The 20,771-nt window shown below is 39.4% G+C and overlaps 1 protein-coding gene across 1 annotated transcript in view; it reads right to left on the bottom strand.

Moving 5' to 3' along the window:
- Window positions 1-20,771, bottom strand: part of lrfn5a (leucine rich repeat and fibronectin type III domain containing 5a) — a 95,218-nt gene that overhangs the window by 27,031 nt on the left and 47,416 nt on the right. Inside the window, exon 2 of the mRNA XM_072365941.1 lies at window positions 18,873-18,993. The gene's annotated coding sequence lies outside the window, so the exon portion shown is untranslated. The remainder of the gene's footprint in view (window positions 1-18,872; window positions 18,994-20,771) is intronic.

Here is a 20,771-nt window from a genome sequence, read left to right as displayed (position 1 = left end):
AAAGAGATTTTCCAGCTCATTGTTTTACAAGGGATCAAGAACAGCTATGGTTTAAACTGCAAAAGCACAACTAATGCTGATCCAGTGCTGGACTGGTTTATGCATCACTTCCATTTCCTGGTTTCCAAAGGAGAGATCTGCTGCTGACATGCCGATCTCCTGAATGTTTCTGTCAATATTTTTCATTTATAGCGGTAAACCACGTGCTGGATTGTCATAAAATTTGCTATATAAGCCTGTATTCACATTGTTGCATAGTATGCAATAACTTTGATGATGATCAGGATTTTCATTTTAGGAATAACTACAATCTTTCTTCACCAAATACCTGCAAAGCTAATAAAATGTCATAATCTTTGGACGGACTCCGCTGTTGTTAAGTGGATCGTAGCACACTACACACCATAGCTGGTGTTGTAACTGTTAGCACAAACATGGCTATTTTGCAGGATCGGTAGCCTTTGAATTCTATTTTCAACATATTGTTACCTTGGATCTCTTCTCACATAAAAAAGTCAAATTCATTGCTGTATAAGCAGTTAATTGATTATTTGTGCAGCACAACATGCTATTTTATTGCCATATATGACAGAAATGCTGTAATCCTAACAAGAGACTTTATACTTTCTTTAAAAAGAAATGACTAAAATGACATCAGTTACCAAAAATTATTCAATTTTGCATGAGATGGTATCACACAGAAACAACTTTTCTTTTTCATAAAATATTGATACGTCCAGTGAAATCCCTTCATGTAATGCCCCGTAATTACTATTAGTACTTAAACGCATGCAGCCGTTGCATTTTTAATGTATTGCTGGATAACTATAAGCATTGTTTGTGGCCATAAGTGTAGCTCCAGGGACGATCACGAATCTTTTATAACGATTTCTTAAGGTTAACAGACTTTGTGTCTGCTCCAGTTATGTGTTTTTGCCGGGTGCACAAAGCAGCTACATTAAAGAGGCATCTGCAGCAGATTTACCCTTTTATTTAGTATACTGTGGGAAGAGACCGTGCATTTAAAATGCAGCAGTATTTCAAGAAAAATCTGGTTTTGATTTTGATGTATGGAAATAACACTTTCCTCCCAGAAGAAACCAGACTAGCAGATGCAGACTGTATTATTAAAACTGTTTCCTGTTGAAACGTACATGATGGGTCAACGGAGAGATGTGTAGCCTATTCCAGCAGAGATGGGTTTGTTTCAATTCCATCTGTTCACGTTTTATTTCTGCCTCTGCAGTAGGAAACGTGAGGTTATCTTGTGTTTGCTCATGCTGAAGGACAATGTCATGAAGAGGAAGGAAACGAGAAAGTTCGAGCTGAAGCCTGAAATCTGTCTTTGACGAGGATAAAACGGCACTATTTATCTCACCACAGCATCCAAACTGCCATAACACAATAAGATGTGAAACTATTAAACCGACCCATCATTAAAAAACACAGACGACAGATCTGAGCTGCACACAGCACCTGAACACTGCCCTCTACAAAACAACAGGCAGTAAAAACTTTACCAGCTCTTTATTAGGACACCGAGGGGGGACTGGAGAAAACAAGTGGCCTGGGAAAGTATGGGTCAGCCCGGCCAACCCACAAGCACTGCGTGGGGAGTCTATATTTCAGAAACTCTTTTATGCAAGTACAGATGATTACAACATATTTCATATTTACAAAATGACTTCATCCTTGTTGAATACCTGGTTATTCAATAATAGCCTGAGTGGGACCCTGAATAACAATAAAAAAAAAAAACATGGAGGTATGATCCATGCTTTATAATTTGAAAATTAATAAACTACTTTTCTATGAAAGTTTAAACCTGTTGTGAAGCCAGACATAGAATAATAAGATTTTCTATAATCTGGAGAGCAATAAAAACTCTTGACAGGCAAATTCAATAAAAAGTAACCCGTTTGAAAAGAAAATTGAAGAAAAGGTAAACGGTAAATAACCAAACCAATATACAAACTGACAAGGTTTGATTTAAACTTATTGTTTATTGCTGCAGAAACACACAAATAGATTATTCACTTCTCTCTGCTGATATAATATGCATCAAACTATGTCTGACTGACAGCAGAAAGAGGAGGGGCCATCTTGCACGGACCCATGTGACCAGGGCATGAGTTAGGGGCCAGAGCCTATTCCTCCACCCAATCCCTTGCTCGGTGCAGAAACCACACAGAATGCAATAGCTGATCGAGACACATGCAAATAGATTTTAAACCAATTCAACTGTCAAGCAACTCCCCAGCAGGAATCTTGGTTTTCCCAACAGCGAGTCTACAGTCAACAAACTTTCTTGACAGACCCGGCGATGCACTATTATATCTTTTAGTATGAAAAGTTGACCCTTCAGGGACTGGGACTGGCCCCCCTCAACCCTTCTGTCTGCCTACCTCGCAGGCCGATTGGATGGTGCCCCAGTCTTCCTCACCAATTAAAGCAGCAGCTGGCGCACCTCCTGTTTAAAAGACTCTGGCAACCAGCATTTAGTGCATCTGTGTGGCTGTGCAGCTCGCCTAGATTTCTGTGGAGCTGGTCATTTGTGGGACTGACCTCTTGTTGTGGTGTGTATGTGAGGAGCTTGATCAAGGGTTTTTGGAACCATTCACGCATCTTAGATTTGTTTTATACTTCAGCAATCCTCAGGGTTAAGAGGTTCCTCTCCTTGTTGAAGTCTTGGTTTGTTTAGTTTGGAAAGTTGGAAAGGTTCCCTTTTATTTAGAAAGTGGTCAAAATTCTTTTTATGTTTGGATGATTTGTTGATTTGAGCAGCATCTTCTGCCTTTGGTTTCTCCGTTTGTGTTAATTTCTTTATCAAAGAAACCTCTTAACTCCTTTTTTTCACCATCTCTTTTATTACGGGTCATAACACGCTTTATTACAATATTCTAATAACTCAAACTAATATTATCAACCGATTATCTGGCTATTTTTCTTTTGCATCATATTTGGAAGCGTTGCTTCAGTAACATAAATATTTAATGACTCATTCAGTTATTTTCTCTCTGGCTCAGTCGGACAGAAGCAGAAGTGCCAATCTCTGCTTGAGTTATTCCAAGTTTAATTTTGCCTGGTGTTCCTCTTCCACTGAGTTCAGGGTTGATCTTTTTGACTATCAAGTTTTGCAGCTAGTGCACTAAATTTGGATTTTCTTTCCCATTTTTATTCCATGGCTAAGTTTTAAACAAGTTCAGGCCTCGAGTGGTTAAGCAATCATGAAGGAGTCCAAAAGCAAACCTAACAAATATACCCTCCATCACATTTCTGCCTCTTTCTGTCTCATTCAACCAAATCTCAAAGGATCACAACTTAAACAGAATCACAAGCATTTCCACACACTCCGCTCAGAAAGTCTGGGAGGAAGATTGTGAATGTACAAACTAAGCAAAATCATTGGGAAATGCAGGCATAATCAGCATTAAAAGCTGTGTTGTTCTCCGACAAAGATACTGAAGTTCAGTAAAAGTGAGTTGTGCAATCCAGTGGAAGTGTGTTAAGATATACAAACCTAATGTAAAAGGAAATGTGTCAACTGTGATGCCAGTGGAAAAAAGTCAGAAAAGAAGGACTAAATAAAGTAACACAAAAAAGGTTTTCATAATGAGCTCTCCGGGGTAAAAAAAAAAAAATGTATTAATCAAGAATTTGGACGGGGCAATGAATATTTTATCGAAGCAGTCTAAAGTGGGTCAGTCTCTTTTATATTTGAATATATGAGGAACAGAAATGGAACCAAAGTGAAACACGAAATGTAGTAAAATCTAAATGAATGAAAACCTGAACCTGGAATGAAAACAATGAGATGAACAGGAGATGCCAATATCTACAGCATCCACAAAAAGTCTGTAAAACAAGAGCCTGGAAAAACAGCCTGATAAAAGCGTAGATTTTCTGTGAAACTTCTGAAAAACAAGAAAAGGGTGAAAATAAAAACTTTTTGTATCTGTTTTGATCTCCAACTACATCTCCCCAGGTTTTGTTCCTTAATGTTTTACTATCTCAGGGTAAAAAGAAACTCCCTGTTTTTACTGGTACGTGCTGATCCACTGTGCATTGAGCTTTTAATTCAACCTAGTCTGCTAAAGCTTTGACCAAGCTGTCAAAGAAGACTTATTTACTTTCAGATGCTAAGTATGGGTAGCTGTGTTTTTTTTTTTTATATAGCTAATCCAACATAGCAGAAAACACAGACTGTACAATCTTAAAAAAGCAAAATTTAAACATCTTGGGTTCTCTCCGGGTACTCCGGCCTCCTCCCAGCGGCCATAAACATGCATGTCAGGTTAATTGGTGACTCTAGATTAAGACTGTCAGGAAACGCAGGAGCAGGAAGGTAGGACCCAGACGCAGAACTTCAAAATTTAACAGAGGTTTATTCCAAAAATCTAAATCGCAGCAAAGGTGGAAAAAACTAGAAACTAGAAAATGCACAAGAAAACTAATGAAACTAAACTATGCAAAAAACTAGGGAGGAAACAACGACAGAACAACAAGGAGTATAGGGCGAGCATGACGGTGAGGATCTGACAAAGAATGAGAGGAAAGCAGGAGACTAAATGCTGTGGAGGGAGTGATTACTGATCCAAGACACCTGAGGATAATTAACACTGGAGATGGGTGTGGAACTGGAGACTAACAGGGAACTGAGGGAAACAGGAAATGACAATGAACCTCATGGAAACTGAACAAACTAGAAACTAGAATACAAAACTAAACCAGAAAAACACTCAAAGATCCTGACAAAGACTAAATGGTTGTGTGTCTCATTCGTCTCTGTGTGGCCTTGTAATGGACTGGCGACCTGTCTGTACCCCGCCTCTCACCTGATAACAGCTGTGATAGGCTCCAGTCCCCTTGTGACCCTGAGTTGGATGAAGCAAAAATGGATGGATGGAAGATTTGAACTGCATTTAAAAAAAACATCACCCCAATCAGAAAGAGTAGCAGTTTTGAGCTGTAATAGATTCTGAAGAGAGAATGATTTGCTAAAACCTTAACCAATTTAGACCTGTGGCAATTTCTCACGTGAAGCAGTGTGTACTGGTTACACTGCTCAATTTTTCTCTGTTTTTACTGTTAAAAATGGTCCACCCCCCCCCCTTTATTTTGGAAGTGACGTTATGTAAAGGACTAATGTGGACAGCTGTAGACAGAGCGCTCTCAGTTTGGACACACACTGTTTCCTGATGGAAAGCTAAAGCCAGAAGCTACTCAAAAGGGGCCCCACGAGAATAGTGACCATTTTTAAAACAACTCAAACCTCCAGGTTGTTTTTTTTTCAAACCATATGAACACAGAGTCAGACACTTAGACAGAGTGGGCCCAGAGTCTGTTTAGTCACACACTGTTGCAGGCTGGACTATTTCTGAATGCACCGAAGACAGATGTTCTGAAGTCGCAAAATAAACAACTGTCTGATGCTGAAGTGACTCTGCAGTTATCCACAATAAAGCCTGGTTTATTACTTCCTCTATGATTGGTCAATTTAGGAAAAATAAGACCTAATTGCTTTTAAGTTGCAACACCACATAAGGTCCTGTGAAAGATAGACAAACATCCTGCAATAACTGCGAGGTGGAAATACTTACTTTTCCATTAGCCTAGCAGCTAAAAGCATTGCCATATGGGTAATAAACATTATTTTAGACTTATACAGTTGTATTATCTGATAGTAGAGTGACAAATGGATTATTACTTCAGGAGTAAGCTGCACTCTTAACAGAGTATTCACACACATTAATTGGTCCAGTTACTCTCAGCTTCCTTCTTTTCTCTAACACAGTTGATCTGGTTTTACTGTTCATAATTAATGAGTCCTTCGTGTATGTTGGCAATGTAAAGTTTCCCTGGAAATGTCCAGCATGCCAGTGAAGTGCATTTGATTTGAATGGATGAAGAAAGAGAAAGGGTGAGTTAGAGACAGTAAAAGGTGGGAGGATGACAAACGGTCTCCATCATCGTCCTTGAGGCAAGAGGAGGCTGCATGCTTATATAAGAGAACACACAGATTACACACACATAAAGAGCTTGTTTGTTTGTTGGCAGATCAGTAAATGTGTTCACCTATGGGGCAAAGCGTTGTGTGAGGGCATGGCAAATATATTATCGCATTAGATTCTAATGACACATTGTCATTAGACAATGTGTGCCTTCTGAAAATAACCCATGGTGAGAACTCAGGGGGATGTGGAAGCTTGACTTTCTTCCTCATCTCTGCGGCAGTTTCATCTTAGTTACTAGTTTCCTCACTGGAGCGTTTGACAGCACAGATAGCAGGAATTGTGTGTGATGAAGGCTGAAAATTCTGTTAGAATGATTATCCAGAAGCAGACAATAAAAAATAAACTACAGAAATTATCTTTAGAGCAAATCTAACTGAATGGATATTTCCTGCTGCAGGAGCACCTTCTTCTCCCAGAATGCCTCACTGTCCCACTGCTTGGAACTCACATATTACACTATTGACTTTTCTCTGTGTTGGTGCAGAGGCAATCAAACAGCTACAGCCCCTAACAATCCCTGACGGCTGCTGTTGTTCGTTTTTCTGTGGATGTGAAATGCTTGACTGTTTTTCCAAAAAATTTTTATTTCTATTCCAAAGAAGAACTGGACCAAAGAAGAACTGGACCACTATCCACTGGTGGTGGAGCAACGCATGGAGTCCAGAGAAATCTTTCACCTGGTACAAGGTTTATTTACAGTGGTTCTGTGGACCAAACCAACACCTTCAGATTAGTTATGGGTCTTTTTTAAAAAAAAAAAAGGGCTATCGAGCAATTAGCTTGCAACTCCATCCCAGATATACAACTCTGATCTCGTTCAAGCCACTTTTCCAGACCATATATATCAGAAGCCCCTCCTACAAGAACAAACCATGAACATCAATCATTAATCAAACTGTGCAAGTAATATTTCTTTGGCCAGACAACTAAACAATGATAACTATTCCAATAGTTCTGACATGGAAATACCAACAGTGCCTTTTATTCATTCTAATCCACCATCCAGCCACCAACACTTTAATTGTGTTGGAGCTTCCCACATCCGGTTTGCCAGTCGGCACTTTTGACAGTGGGACACATTCCCATTAATAGGTAACAAAATGGAGACAAAATGTCTTTATATGAATAAAATCATTTGAATATGGATGTGCAGTCTGTTTGTTAGGAAAGTAAATTATGGATATACATGACATAAAACATGGAATAATTAGCATGTAAACCCTATGCTCCATTGTTCTTAGGGTTAGGGTTAGGGTTCTTCCCTGATCATAATGTACATTATCCGCCTATATAGTAAAAAACACCATACATATAATCACAAGAACAATTTGGGTTGGTTAAAAAAAGATAATTACCTGCTTAAGTTTGGGAAAGATTAGGTTTAGTTTGAAATATATGATCACTACATTGACACCAAAGGCTCCCACCCTATGCTGATTTGCAAGGCCAAGAGGTCCTAACAAAGTACACAATCTGACACCGTCTGAGTGTCTGCTGACCATCAAGAGTCCTCCAACATGGGGTGCATCACAAGTTTGAGTGTAAAATCCCCCTACAATAATTATCAGGCTATTTCAGTCCTGCAAATTGCTAATGTAGTTAGAAACAGGTGTAAGACACGTCCAAACTGTGAAAGTCTTCAGTAATGTAGAGGCGTCCAATCAGAAGGCATTTATCAATGTAACCATGGACGCAAAGTGTTTTAAGAAACAATCCAAATTATGTTAAAGTTAGATAAATGAGCATCAGTGAGATGAGAGGGCTATTTAAAGTGCTTTTTTTAAAATGCCACTTAAGAGAAAAGGAATAGCATCTTATTTCCCTTTTAAAGCAAATAAATTCCTCTGTGTGGTGTTGTTAGCGGGTGGCAGAGCAGATTATGTTACTAACGGCTGAAATAAACACCAAATTTGTCACTAACCAGAAACAAAGCTTCAAGACGGAAGACACAAATAAAACTGGCAACCTGGGTCATAAACAACAAAGTCAAGTCTTGGCTCTCTCTTCCGTGCCTCATTGCTGTTCACACTGAGTATCTGTCTTGCAGATATAGGTGCTTGCTTCTCATTTGCATTTGAAGCAGTCATGATCCCCATGATCTATTTTTCAATTAATTATTATTCAATTAGGAAAAAGTAATCTCATTATCTATTCATTATAACTACTTAATTACTTTTAATTACAGCATTTATGTACATTTACATCAGCCCAGAATACCACTCAGATCCCACTCCTGGCAGCTCCATCTGTAGTCTTCTTATTTTCTTCTCTTTCAGTTATGTCCGGCTGAAGGTATTTTGCTTTGGTCTCTCTTTTTGTACCCTCTTCTATATCTGTTTTCTCAATAATATGCTCTGACATTTACAGTCCTCAGACTGCTGACCCAAGGACTTCATCTTTATCCCCAGCGCAGCTCCAAGAGCCGGCCCTTACTCATTCATAGCAGTTATTTTTGACAACAGGACTCATTCAGTATGTAGCTGAGACAGAGACGGATAGAGCTTCTTCATTCTTCAGTTGGAAGGCTGGAACTGTCCTTGGGCAAGTTATTGAACGTAACATTGCTCCCTTATAAATAAATTTGGACATATCAGTATTGTGTTGGTCCAGCATGTAATTTCTTTAAAAAGCTCCACAGAATTTCTTAAAAAGATGCAGCTGGTCTTCAACTGTGAATTGTATTTATAGAACTGTTATGAACCATTACAGTTAGACATCCTGCCTTTCTGCCTTTGTTGGAAATATCGCAGTACTTTACTACTAATTAGTCACTAGATTTTTAGGAATAGAAAGTATAGGATGGAGAGCATTTTCAATTGATTTTCAACTGGAAATATCAATGGACTGTACTTTGCTACATGCTTATGATCAGCTAACAGCAACGAATACAATCAGCTTGCGACTGGCTTACTTTGGATTACCTTCACACTTTCCCTCTGCAGAGCAGCATCTAAATCAGTCAAATTTAACTTCTTATAAGTGAATAAATAGAAGAAAGCTGAATCATTGGATACACCTTAAGCTTTTAAAAAAGTATTATTTATGTCCTTCATAACACTTTGATACCATTCATAGCATTCTTTGTATACAAAGAATGCTGTTTGAATCAATCAAAGACACCTCCATGAGACCAGCTCTTAATGACCTCCACTGTAACCCAATATCAACAACTTCTTAACAGCTTATATTGGAAAGAAAAAGAAAAACGGGGTAGAGAAAGAAAAAATAACTACTTTGGACATCCTGCCAACTACATGTTCAGAAACTGGCTTGATCTTAAGGATTCCTGCACCTTTGTGTTACCAGAATGACTAAATAAAGGCTTTTCTATCATTTCTGACATTTGAGTCTAGCTGGACGATGTGCTTAAAACACAGAATAAAAGACTGTGGGAACTGCTGGTTTCAAGCCAGTCTACTGATGTTTACTTCCTGGGGAAAAAAGCTGTCGCAACATTCAAATTTTCCACCAAGGTACTCAATAAGGAATGAGATACACAGACAGAGGAGGGACACAAAGAAAAAAATGGCATAGTGGCGTGCAAGCAGTCTGTCACAGAGGACAGTGTGTTTGTGTGCGTATGGGACGAGGGTGGGTGGGTGGAGGCTTGGTTGAATAATTCAAATTCATCCAAACATGAGCACACTCTTTCATTATTTACTGCCAGCACAATATAATCACATACACAAATGCCAAATTTAACGTATTCACTGCTGAAAAAAGCTTGTTTTAAAGAAAAACACTTTTAAGAATGTTTGGTGAGTGCACAAGAAAAAAAACAGTAAGAGAGATTCAAGGCACAAGACATAGCTAGTGGGAGAGCAAAGCATTATGGGGGAACATTAAACTTGCATAAACCTTTTGCACAGTGTTTACCTTGCTGCCTTTGTGTCTCATCGTGTCATAGCAATAAAAATAGTAATAGAGTGCTTCAAAGTGAATAGAGGCGAGTGGGAGTGGTTGTGGTCAAGTCAAGTGTTGTTTTCCACGACTGTTTGTCCACAGAGTCGACACTACGCATGCAATATCTTTTAAAGGAAGAGAGCGATGCTCAAGGTGCCCTTGAGCAAAGATCGTTGAGCTGCTGCCCTGTCTGTTCCACCGAAGCAGCTGAAGGAAGCTGCTGTCAGCGAATCCCCGATGATGGCGTGTGCTCAGCTGTACGAATGTGAAAAAGATTGAAAAAATATAGTTCCACAGTATGTGGTGGGTCGTGCTTTCTTTGGAGCACTTCATGAAATATTCCAAAAAAGATTAAATCAGCAATATAAAAACAGACTCTGCTTCATGTTATGAAAACTGTATTTTAAAAAAAGTGCCGGCTGTCCTCTGGTCTAAGTGATGTGAAAAAAACATGCTGATCACACAAAGCCCTCACTGAGCCAGCTGGCTTACTCATACAGATAAATTCAACTAATCATGACTCTTTCAAGTACTTGAAGACTCTATAACTACATCACCTCATCTCCTCCTACACTCCTGTAATAATTGCTGTGGACAATAGACTCGGTGCATTTTCATCCCCGAAATAATAGAAATTAGCAGACATGGGCAAAAATCTATCCAGTGGAGGGAAAAAGAAAAACAGATGTTCACATGTTCAGATGTGTGGTTTCTTCCTTATCTCAGGTCATATGAGCTGTTTTTATCAACATGGGTGGTGCTTTTTCTTATTAAAATAGAAGATAGATTAAAATGTGTAGTTTCACTAAGTTTTCACTAATATTTTTAAACTAAGACAGTGAATAGGGAGTGTTTTCAGTGGAGACTTTACAAATAAATTGGTGAAAAATGTCACCATTTTCTTATAGAATGAATCCTTTTGGGTTATATCTGTGTATGTCGTGTGCATTTCATCATTCACACTCCCTCCTGTCATTGTTTACCTCCGAGGCTGCATCTCTCTGCAACTGTATTTGTGTCAGGTGGCAGCAATGAAGGTTTTCCACAATTAGGACAAAATCAGTATTTGGGATGGACAGTTAACTGGACGGCAGTTTGTAACATCACTTAAATACATGTGGGGAGCTAATTACAAAACAGCCCTTTTTCTCAGTGGGTGCAAATTTGTGTGTGAATGAATGTGCAATTGTGCGTTTAACTTGAGACTTATCAGTAGCCACTGGATAATCACTGGATTATCCAGGTTAAATACAGATCACCTCTGTATGGGTGAGTGTGTGTGGCCTTGTTTGCAAGAAGGGACACATTTTATGTACAAATATGCAACAAAAGTCGGCTAAACACAGCTCGTTCCTGTGTGTGTATTTAAAAGTTTTGCGTGAAGAATACATGCATGATTTAAACATTAATACACAATTAACTATAACTAGAAGTGTGACTAATCTAAATTTTGTCATTAAAAGCTTCTCGTCACTTCACAGCCATGAATGATGAAGGGCTATGGCGTAAGATGATGATGATGATGATGATGATGATGATAATAACATGTAAATAATGATTTGTTCTGATGGAGCAATTTTTGTTTAAACAATGTTCACAATAAATTAGAATCTCTAAATATTAGTTAGTCTGGAAAACTTAATAAAGAGCGCTCCTCAACCACCATAAATAACATTATTGTGTGAATCTACATTTTTACATGACAATATCATGATGATAATCTCACTGAAGAACTGGAACTTAAAACTCCCAAAGCCTAGTTTATGCTTCTGCGTCACGCCGTAGCTCCTCAGTCAACGCGGACCCCTACACCATAGCCTGACGTGCACCTCCAAAAAATCCTAACTACAAGTCACATTGACGCGGACCGTAAGGACTGTGATTGGTCCACTCAGAACGTTATTTCCGGCAGTTGCTTTTTCCAGTCTTAATGGCTACGTAAGGCGAAGAAGCTCGTCAAGTCGGCCCGTTGACATTCGAAAGTATCGAAAGTGCATTTGTTCATCCAGGTCCCTCAGTGGGTGAACCAGTGTTGAAGATTCACCCGCTCAGCCTCAACCGGTTTAGTGGTCATACAGACCACCTCCGCAAACATCTTCTCTGTTGCCTGCATTCAAACATTTGCAATATAAGCATTTCTTCTTCAATACTGATGAGCTGATGAACTGCAAATACAGCTGCTCCACCTCGGTTGCCATCATTTACTGTTGTTAATTGTGACCGGAAGAAAAAGCAAGGATTTGGCTATAACCCCTAAAACCACACAAACACCCAGCCACACCCCCATAGCGGCATGGCAGTGAGAGCAACGCGTTCCCTCCACGCAGAACTTCGAATGTCCTACGCCTTCGATGTGACGCAGAAGCATAAACTCGGCTTTAACAATGTTGTTGATCCACTGTTTTGCTGAACATTGGTAATTGGATTTACCTGCTTGAAAAAAGAGAAAAAAAACACTTTGCGCACAGCTTTGTATGACTGTGTCAAAGGTTAAATGTGGCTTGCAGTGTAAAGTGCTTTCAGTGGTCGATAAGACTAGCAAAGTGCCATAAAACTGTAGTCCTTCTACCATCTACCTGTACTTCTCAGTAAAATCGTTGAAAGTTATAACACCATTGTGAGTTTGAAGTCTGAACTTGTGATCCTGCTGCTTTAGCAGCCACACAGCTGCCATTTCTGAGGCTAAAAGGACTCTGCCAGGTAAGAGCTCTCCGTGGTGCTGAAAGTACAGCCCATGCTTTGCACAGGAAAGCCAGACAATGTGAGTGCACAGGGCTCACAGTGTGAGAGCATCACTCTCCCAGGTATATAACAGGTTTTAATGACATTGTTTACTGACTGTTGGAAGAGCACAATTAAGCAAAAATAAAAATATACTGGCAAGACTTACGGAAGTAGTTTAAAGTTTGAACTTTTGAATAATTTAGTGTTTTTTTTTTTTGTTTTCCCAGAAATCAATAAGTTTTAAAACATTTTTTCAATTAAATCTTTTCAAATGGAAAATAATCTTCTTTACATTATTTGGAACTTTGGATTGTTCTCCATTTATGGGGGAGATTTGTGATGATAAATTGGCAGAATGGATACTGTTTGATTTAGGTCTGAAAAAGGCACTGATGATTTATACAGAAGAGCTGAGAGCATTTCTCTGTTTTGGCACCCCAAACCTTCACCAGTTGCACGGCAGTGGTCCTGTCTCTCTCTAGAATAGAATGGTGGCAAGGTTATGAATTACTTAGATCACTGGTCTTGACTTAGACCACACGGGTTCACGACCTTGTGCCTTTGGAGCTTTTGTATGCATATCCAGGGCTTCGTGGTGGATCCCTTAAATGAGCAACTGAAGCTCACACAGACACTGGTTATGCCACTCTGAGACGTACACTCTCACTTTTCAGTCGTCTGATTACATCTTGTTTTTGTTTCAGTCCCTCAGGCCTTAATATATCATCAGTGCAGGCAGTTTCACTGGCTCTACTGCAAATGTGCCTAATGCAGTAGCATTCTTGGCATGTGAAGTGTTCCCTACATGCAGTGATGCTTAGCCCTATGCTGGCACTGGACACTCAGTTTGTTGCATTTAGTCTCCTGAGAACAATTAGCACAGAAAGTCAGTGGAATCAGTAATGTTACCAGAAGTTAAACTGGCTGATCTTTTTCCTGCTTTAGACTGAACAGCAGAATGGTTACATTTGGCTTTAACCAGACACCAACTGTAATACTTATGCAGGGCATGGTTGTCGAGGTGCTGCTTCACCTACAAACAAAATACTGTGATATCAACTCCCATTGCTATGAATGGAAAGTTTACTATGGTAGTTTAAGCATCCCTTCCATCACTAATTCTTCAACATAATCTGAATGAATGCTGTAGGAATTATAAGGCCAATTAGTATGCATAAAATAACTGAGGTGCTGGTAGGAGCAGTCACAGGATGAAGACTTTGCCAGCTTTGCATCCATGTCCTAAATTTATATTCAAGTGTTAATTAAACCATGTTAATCTAACCCTATTTTGGGATTTACGTTGATTGACATCCATAAGACCTCATGACTCATCTGTTTGCAAGTTATAAATAAGTCTGGAGCCTCTGTGTATAAACTATAAGGTTTTTAATACACACATGCACACAAACACAACTAATTAAGAGGGTGTAGGAAGTGCATTTCCTGTTGAGGGAGTTGATTAAATATTTCTCCAAAGAGAATAGTCATCTGTATCCATCTGTATCCATGTATGGGCAACTGCAGAGCAGTTCCTCTCCAAATGTTCCACACACATCAGCAGTTAACAAAAGCATCATGGGACAAATGTATGAAGACAAAAACATAGAGAGAAAAATAAGAGCAGTCTTCTGAGCATGGAAAACCACTGACATTTACCTTCCCTCCAAACCCTTAAATATAAGTCGGGATTTTTTCAATAAAAGTGCTTTAATCAATCAAGTCTTAGGGAATTTGAATTACTGCAATGAGAAAACAGCCAATACCACAGAGTAATGTAGATGCACATATATTAACTAACTAAAAACAGACACAAGGTAAAACACACAAAATATAACAAGACTCAAGCACGGTGTGACTGTTTGTGTTAGGAGAAACTATTTCAGAAGTATGTTGTGCGATGTGTCAGTGTGATATCACATCTCATGAGGCCTAGTTAAAGAATATGTTGAAACATTAATGAAATGTCAAATTAAAAATACCAATTTCTAACACTGAGCCTAATCGTGATAAGCGTTGTGGAGGCAAGTTAGACATTGGGGAGCTGCAGTGGAACAAGTGATTAAAACTTGTAGCGTCCCCCTGAAAACAATGTCTTGTTGTAAACTTGGTTCTACTGATTCCACGTCTGCAACATACCTTTTTCAACCAAACTGCTCTATTTTAGGATGTATATGAGTCTCTCCCTTCTCCTTCCTTCAGCTTCAGGTGGATTGTAACAAGACGTGATTCTGCACAAGATCGGTTGTTCAGCTTGGGCTGCAGCCACCCACCGCAAAATAAACTGACCTTCTCTCATGAGGTAATGAGCACTTATTAAACCACAGCTGATTACCCAATAATTAGCATCTTTACAGGAAACACTGTGTCAACAACGATGACAAAAAATAAACATGTGCACAAAGGAAATTACAAGAAAGACTCGTGGTCAGGACAGAAAGCATTACGAGTCAAGATGTTGAGACAAAAGAAAAATCAAAGTTTCCATCCATCCATCCATCCATCCATCCATCCATCCATCCATCCATCCACTTTCTATACCTGCTTTTTCCAGTTCATGGTTACAAGGGTGCTGGAGCCTATCCCAGCTACCAGTTCCAGTCCATCACAGGGCCAGCACAAAGACAAATGACCATGCACACTCACTCCTAGAGTTAATTTAGAATCAACATTTAACCCAATATTCATGTTCTTAGATAATCGAATTAAGCCTGGAGAGTGAGTACCTGGAGAGAGAAGCAAAACATATTTTTTTTGCCTGAAAGGCTACGCAAATTAAAATCACTCCACCCTTACAAACGCAGAGAAATCCTAACTTGGTGGGCTGTTGTGCCCACAGCTCCTGAGCCCTGATCAGTCACAGTTTTTACTTTAAAATGATTTCACTTATGGCTTTTGGGGATGTTCTCTTATTTCTAAAGGTACTGTGTGATGATATATTGTAGAGGTTGCCTAGAGAAATAGATTAAAATAAAACGTCAATAATATCTACTATATTTAGGCCCGCAGTATACATGCTAACAGTACAAAAATGCCTGTGGAAAGCCTTTTCAAACAATATGGAGCACTTAAAGCTGTTTAGTATAAACCCAGATATAATTGACAAGGCAAATAAGATGCAAAACATTTTGGGACAATGCAAATTTAGATGCAAATTAAGTTAGAGCCATGGCATGAACCTTTAAAAAAAGACTGTATTTATCATCATTTAATCTCAACAAAAGAAGATATTTCCATTAAAGACATGAGAAATTCTGTAGTAAGCACAGTTCCGTAGCTTTTTGCCACTGGAGCGACAGAGAAAGATATAAAAAAAGGGCAGAGATGGAGAGATTTCCAATGATGAACAAGTGGAAGGTAAGCAGCGGAGACTGAATAAGTGATAGAGGAGAAGGAGGAAGAAAGAGAAAATAAATCCTTGTAATGTTGAACCAAGGTGCTCAAGAAGAAATGAGGTAGAAAGCGAGAGAGGGGAATTGACCAAAGGCTGAGCAACTGTTAAAAGAGGTCGGATCTACCCAGCAGGAAGAAGAGAAATGGGACATCTGAGAGGAGTCATAAAAAAGTGTGCATATCAGACACTGAAGCTATGATAAAGCACCAGACATGTTGGTAGAGACACTCTTATCTTGAGGAATAGTAGGATAGCATCTGCAAGCTGTCTGACTGAATACATTGGTTTTGAAAGGAAAACCAAGGTCTGAGACACAAATATGATGCATAGATGGAATATATCCAACACGCTTTATATCAACCCCATTTCTCTAAAAATGGGTTAGCTGCTTCAGTGTTTTTGTAGCAACATTTTTCATTTCTTTTTATAATTTAAAATGTTCATACGCTGAACACAAAAGATAGACAGAATGAAAACCATCATATATCTGCTTCCTTCACATTTCCGTCATCCATCAGCCAGGCTGCGGACCATCGAGGTAAAATAAAGGGTTAGAGGTTGATGTAGGAAGACGAGAGATAGATGGGATATAAAAGAAAATTTAGGGAGCTCGACAAACAGTCAAAATGTTGATTGGGTGAAAAATTCTAAGCTGGAAGAACAAAATAACAAGATTAGGCACCTGAATTACAATGAAAGTGAAAGAGAGAAAAACAGAGAAGTATAAGCAATAGAAAAAGAATATGAAGAAAAAAACAAAAAGGACAGAAAATAGGACTTTTACCATCTGACTCGACCATCCTTCCATCCTCTCCATCTCTCAGCGTGTTCTGAGTGTCTCGTACTCATACATTCATTTATCCCCACCCCTCCATCCACTCATCCATGCAGGCCTCCATTCATCAAAGTGAGTGGTGGACAGGGACACTTGACTTTGACTTTGATCTTGAGTTTGCTCAGCAGTTCAGGGCTTCAGCACAAACACACACATGACACACACACATAAACCCAGAAGGTTGTTATGGTTTAGTTCAGCTATCTCTCATGACCTACGCGGTTTCCGGTTGAATTCCCCAATCGATACGCAGGCCTGTGAGTGAACTCTGACGCACTAACATGTGAAGCACTGTTCATTAAAATGATAAAACAAACGCAGGTTGCTGTCTGATCACTCGCTTCTTTCTGTCTCACTTTGCATCTCTAACACTCCCTTTTTCCCTGAAGGTATAAGGAAGAAAAAAAGCTAAACATCCTGACATGTCTCTCACTCTCAGTGTGTCTGCACATCCGCAGCTCTGGATGATTGACAGGTGCTGGGATGAATAATGAATCAGGTGAAGCAGAACACACAAACTCACACAGTGGTGTGAGCCTTACGTATTTTTAAAGCACAAAATATGCGGTACGGTCCGTCCACTAATTGAAAACTCCTTTGTGTTTAATTAGAAAATAGAAACAGGATCATTCTAGTTTATTTCAGCCTTGTTATCGCTGCACAAATTTACAGCCAGGACATTTGTTCCTGTGAGGAACAAAGATCTGAATATTGTGAAGTCATTTTTTCTGCCTGATGCGACAGTTGCTGAGTATTTTTCTCCCAACCTGGATCAAGGCTTTTTGACTTCTAACTTCTACTGTAATTTCTACCTCTCTTTCATTTAACAGCTTTCACCTCTTTTCTTTTCCCTTTGCCTCGTTCCAGCTGAGTTCATCAGTCAGCTACATCACTTGGGGATGTATTGAGGTTAGAAGAGAAGATCTAACAACCATATGAAGAGTTACAATGGGAATGTGAGCAAGGGAAAGCAGAGCTAAAGAGAAAGAGGGCGCTAAGGTGGGAATCAGCGGCTGAGACTCAAGAGGTGGGCAGGTTAGAGGTGGATCTCTGACACTAAACACCTACATGAAGATAAGACACTACTATATCATAGCATGAAACCATTGGCCAGAAGATAATAGATAATGACAAAATAAGGAAAAGGCTGGTGGGAAAGAAACATGAAGATTTATTTGGAAAGGGAAGAGGAATTATACCTCTTGTGACTAAGTGCTACTTATCCCCACAGCACAACTAAGCCCATTTCCACAATGAAATACATTTACCTTCCTTTTCCCGCTGCAGTGCCAAAGTAATCTCCAAGCTAAACTAAATACTAAATAACACTTTGTAACTTTCCAATATAAGTCCCAACAAAGTTAAATGTACCAGCTAAGCTGGCATACAGGTGAGCAATGCAGTGCCAGACCCTTTGATCCAGATCCAGTCACCTTCGTTTCCTTCGAACAAAAGCCTGCCATCCAGCCTATTTTCTTACAAGCCTCTGCTGTAGAATCAATGCTTCATTTGGGGAAACTTTACTTTTTTTGCAAAGAGTGAGTTTATGTTATTAATAAGACTCTCAAAGCTATGTGCCATATATTGATTTGAGATGGGGAGTGAATAGCCTAGCTTAAGGGGGAAATGGTTAGTTTGGCTCAATCTAACAGTAACAACTCTGTAGCAGCACCTTTGTGGTATTAGCAGTTACTTACTGGTATTTTTCTCAGCACAGTAACTTTTTCCCCATTAATGCTTTTCATACAATTTTCTCAATTTGGTGTACATATTTTCTGACCTTCAGAAGAGCTGAAATACACATGTGTTGAAGAATTTTCCCCTCAGACACAGCTGGGCTAATTTCTTACAACTTGTTTTCATCATTTATGCTAACCTAAGCTTATGGCCTGCTGTCAGGTATGGGAGTGTGATCAATCTTCACGTTAGATTGGGTAAGAAAATAGTAATATTTCTATCATCTCAGGCTACTTTCTTGGGAATTGTCTGGTAATAGTCTTACCTTTGACGATGAAAGAGCAGAATACACACTGCCTCACGATTCACATGTTACAGTAGCCGTACAACATCACGGATGAGGGAGCAGGTCAAAACTCTTCTGGTGATTATTCCTCAGTACAGAACTATAAAAAAAGAAAAGGAAGAAGAAATTGTTATTCAGGAAAAAAAACTATTCGACAAAGGTTTGACAGCATGTTAGAGTATAGTTATTGGGATCATTTCTTTCAGTGAGATTTACCTCCATGCAGAGAGGTGGGAAGGGTTCTGCAGTATTAACTGTGTACAAAAGTAGCCTAATTATCAATAAACTGCTCGGCTTGAACCACGTGTGCTAACTTGAGACTGATCTTCCCACACAGGAAATCCGCCCTCACATGCTGTTGCTACTAGATATCAATGACCTGAACAACCCTGACCATCGATCTAAAGATATCTCTCTTTCTTCCTTTCTACATTCTCTATCTCATCTCTGCTCTTTTCCCTCTATTCATTTTTACCCACTTTTCCACCTTTATCGTATTCTGTCTCTATTCTATCCTCATCCATGCTTCACTTCTTCCCTATATTCCTCCCTCTAACTCACTTTTCAGCTTTCCTCCTTCAAAGCCTAGAGGACAGAGCTGAAACAAAGGCAGATTCTACACCAGCTGAGCCAGCAGGATTGAGGGAGAGGAGGGAGGGAGATGTGGGATCAAAATGAGGAAAGGAAGAAAAGAATGAGGGCAAAGAGTAAGGTGGATGGGAGGGTGAGTGTACGACAGGGCTAAAGAGCAAATGAAGGCAACAGTGGAAAAAATGGCCAAGAGAGGTGGGAGCCTGGAGACAGAGAGAAATGAAGGAACTAGAGAGGTTTAAGAAAACATGAAAAGGTGGATGAACAGAGAGATAAAGAGGAATGTTAAGATATTGCTCCCATATCAATAGTGCCAGACTTCACACACAAATGCACATTCAAACAGTTATCAAACAGTCCATCATGAAATTTGCCAAGAGCAGCACAAACGCTTCCACTCCATTTTCATCAGATTTACATCTTTCTTAAATGTGCCTGCTGGGTTGCTACTGATGTAGTGTGACTACATTTTAACCCGATTCATGTCATCTCAGCTCATGTGAACCTTATATGTCTCTGTTCTAAGTCCCTTGGAAAAAATTAAACCATGAGTATGCAGAATGGAGCATCTTTGTCAGCAAATCTGCCAAAAGTGATAGACTGGAGTTAATATGCGCAGCTGCACCCTCTTTAAAATGCAAGAGCATGAGCTCTGAGGGGAAGACAACAACATGCATGTTTGAGTAGGCACAGATCTGCTCGTTTTGTATGCATTGTTGCTAAAAAACAGAATGGATGAATTACTGTCTGCCCCCTCCTTTAAATATTTATTATTGATGAGCTTTTAAATGTCATTTCACCCTGAAAATGTCCCTGGAAGAAAAACAACAGTGACTACAAAGTGGAAAGTGTTCTTCTGATCTCACAATTCACAGCAGTCTGAGACTTTCATGTAAAACTGCAAAAAACTTTGATGTTGCAGCTAAATACAGAAACAAACAGAAAAAAAGAAGTTCTATTAAATCCAGTGTAATTTGTTTATGTGCTCAACCATTTATACTGAGGGTCTCTTCAGTTTATAATCACAGATGATTAAAAAGCAAACAGCTGCCATATCTAGAAGTCCAATCAAGAGGCCGACTCGTGCTCTGACTAAAATAGATCCACGAACATTGGGCCAGGTCCTTGTGAATTCCCTGTGTGAAGAAACGACCCCATGCAGCCTAATGATTCAGCTACCCCTGGGTGACATTATATTCTCTCCAATTTACTTTGCAGAAAGCATGCATTGTTTAATGATGTCTGGGTACCTGGCATAACCCCCCCCCAGCTTTCCCCAGCATGGGT

This window comes from Leuresthes tenuis, unplaced genomic scaffold, assembly GCF_036924035.1.
Source record: "Leuresthes tenuis unplaced genomic scaffold, fLeuTen1.0.hap1 SCAF_15, whole genome shotgun sequence".
Classification (NCBI taxonomy): domain Eukaryota; kingdom Metazoa; phylum Chordata; class Actinopteri; order Atheriniformes; family Atherinopsidae; genus Leuresthes; species Leuresthes tenuis.
Note: the sequence above shows the minus strand (reverse complement) of the source record. Positions and strands in the feature narration are given on the sequence as shown.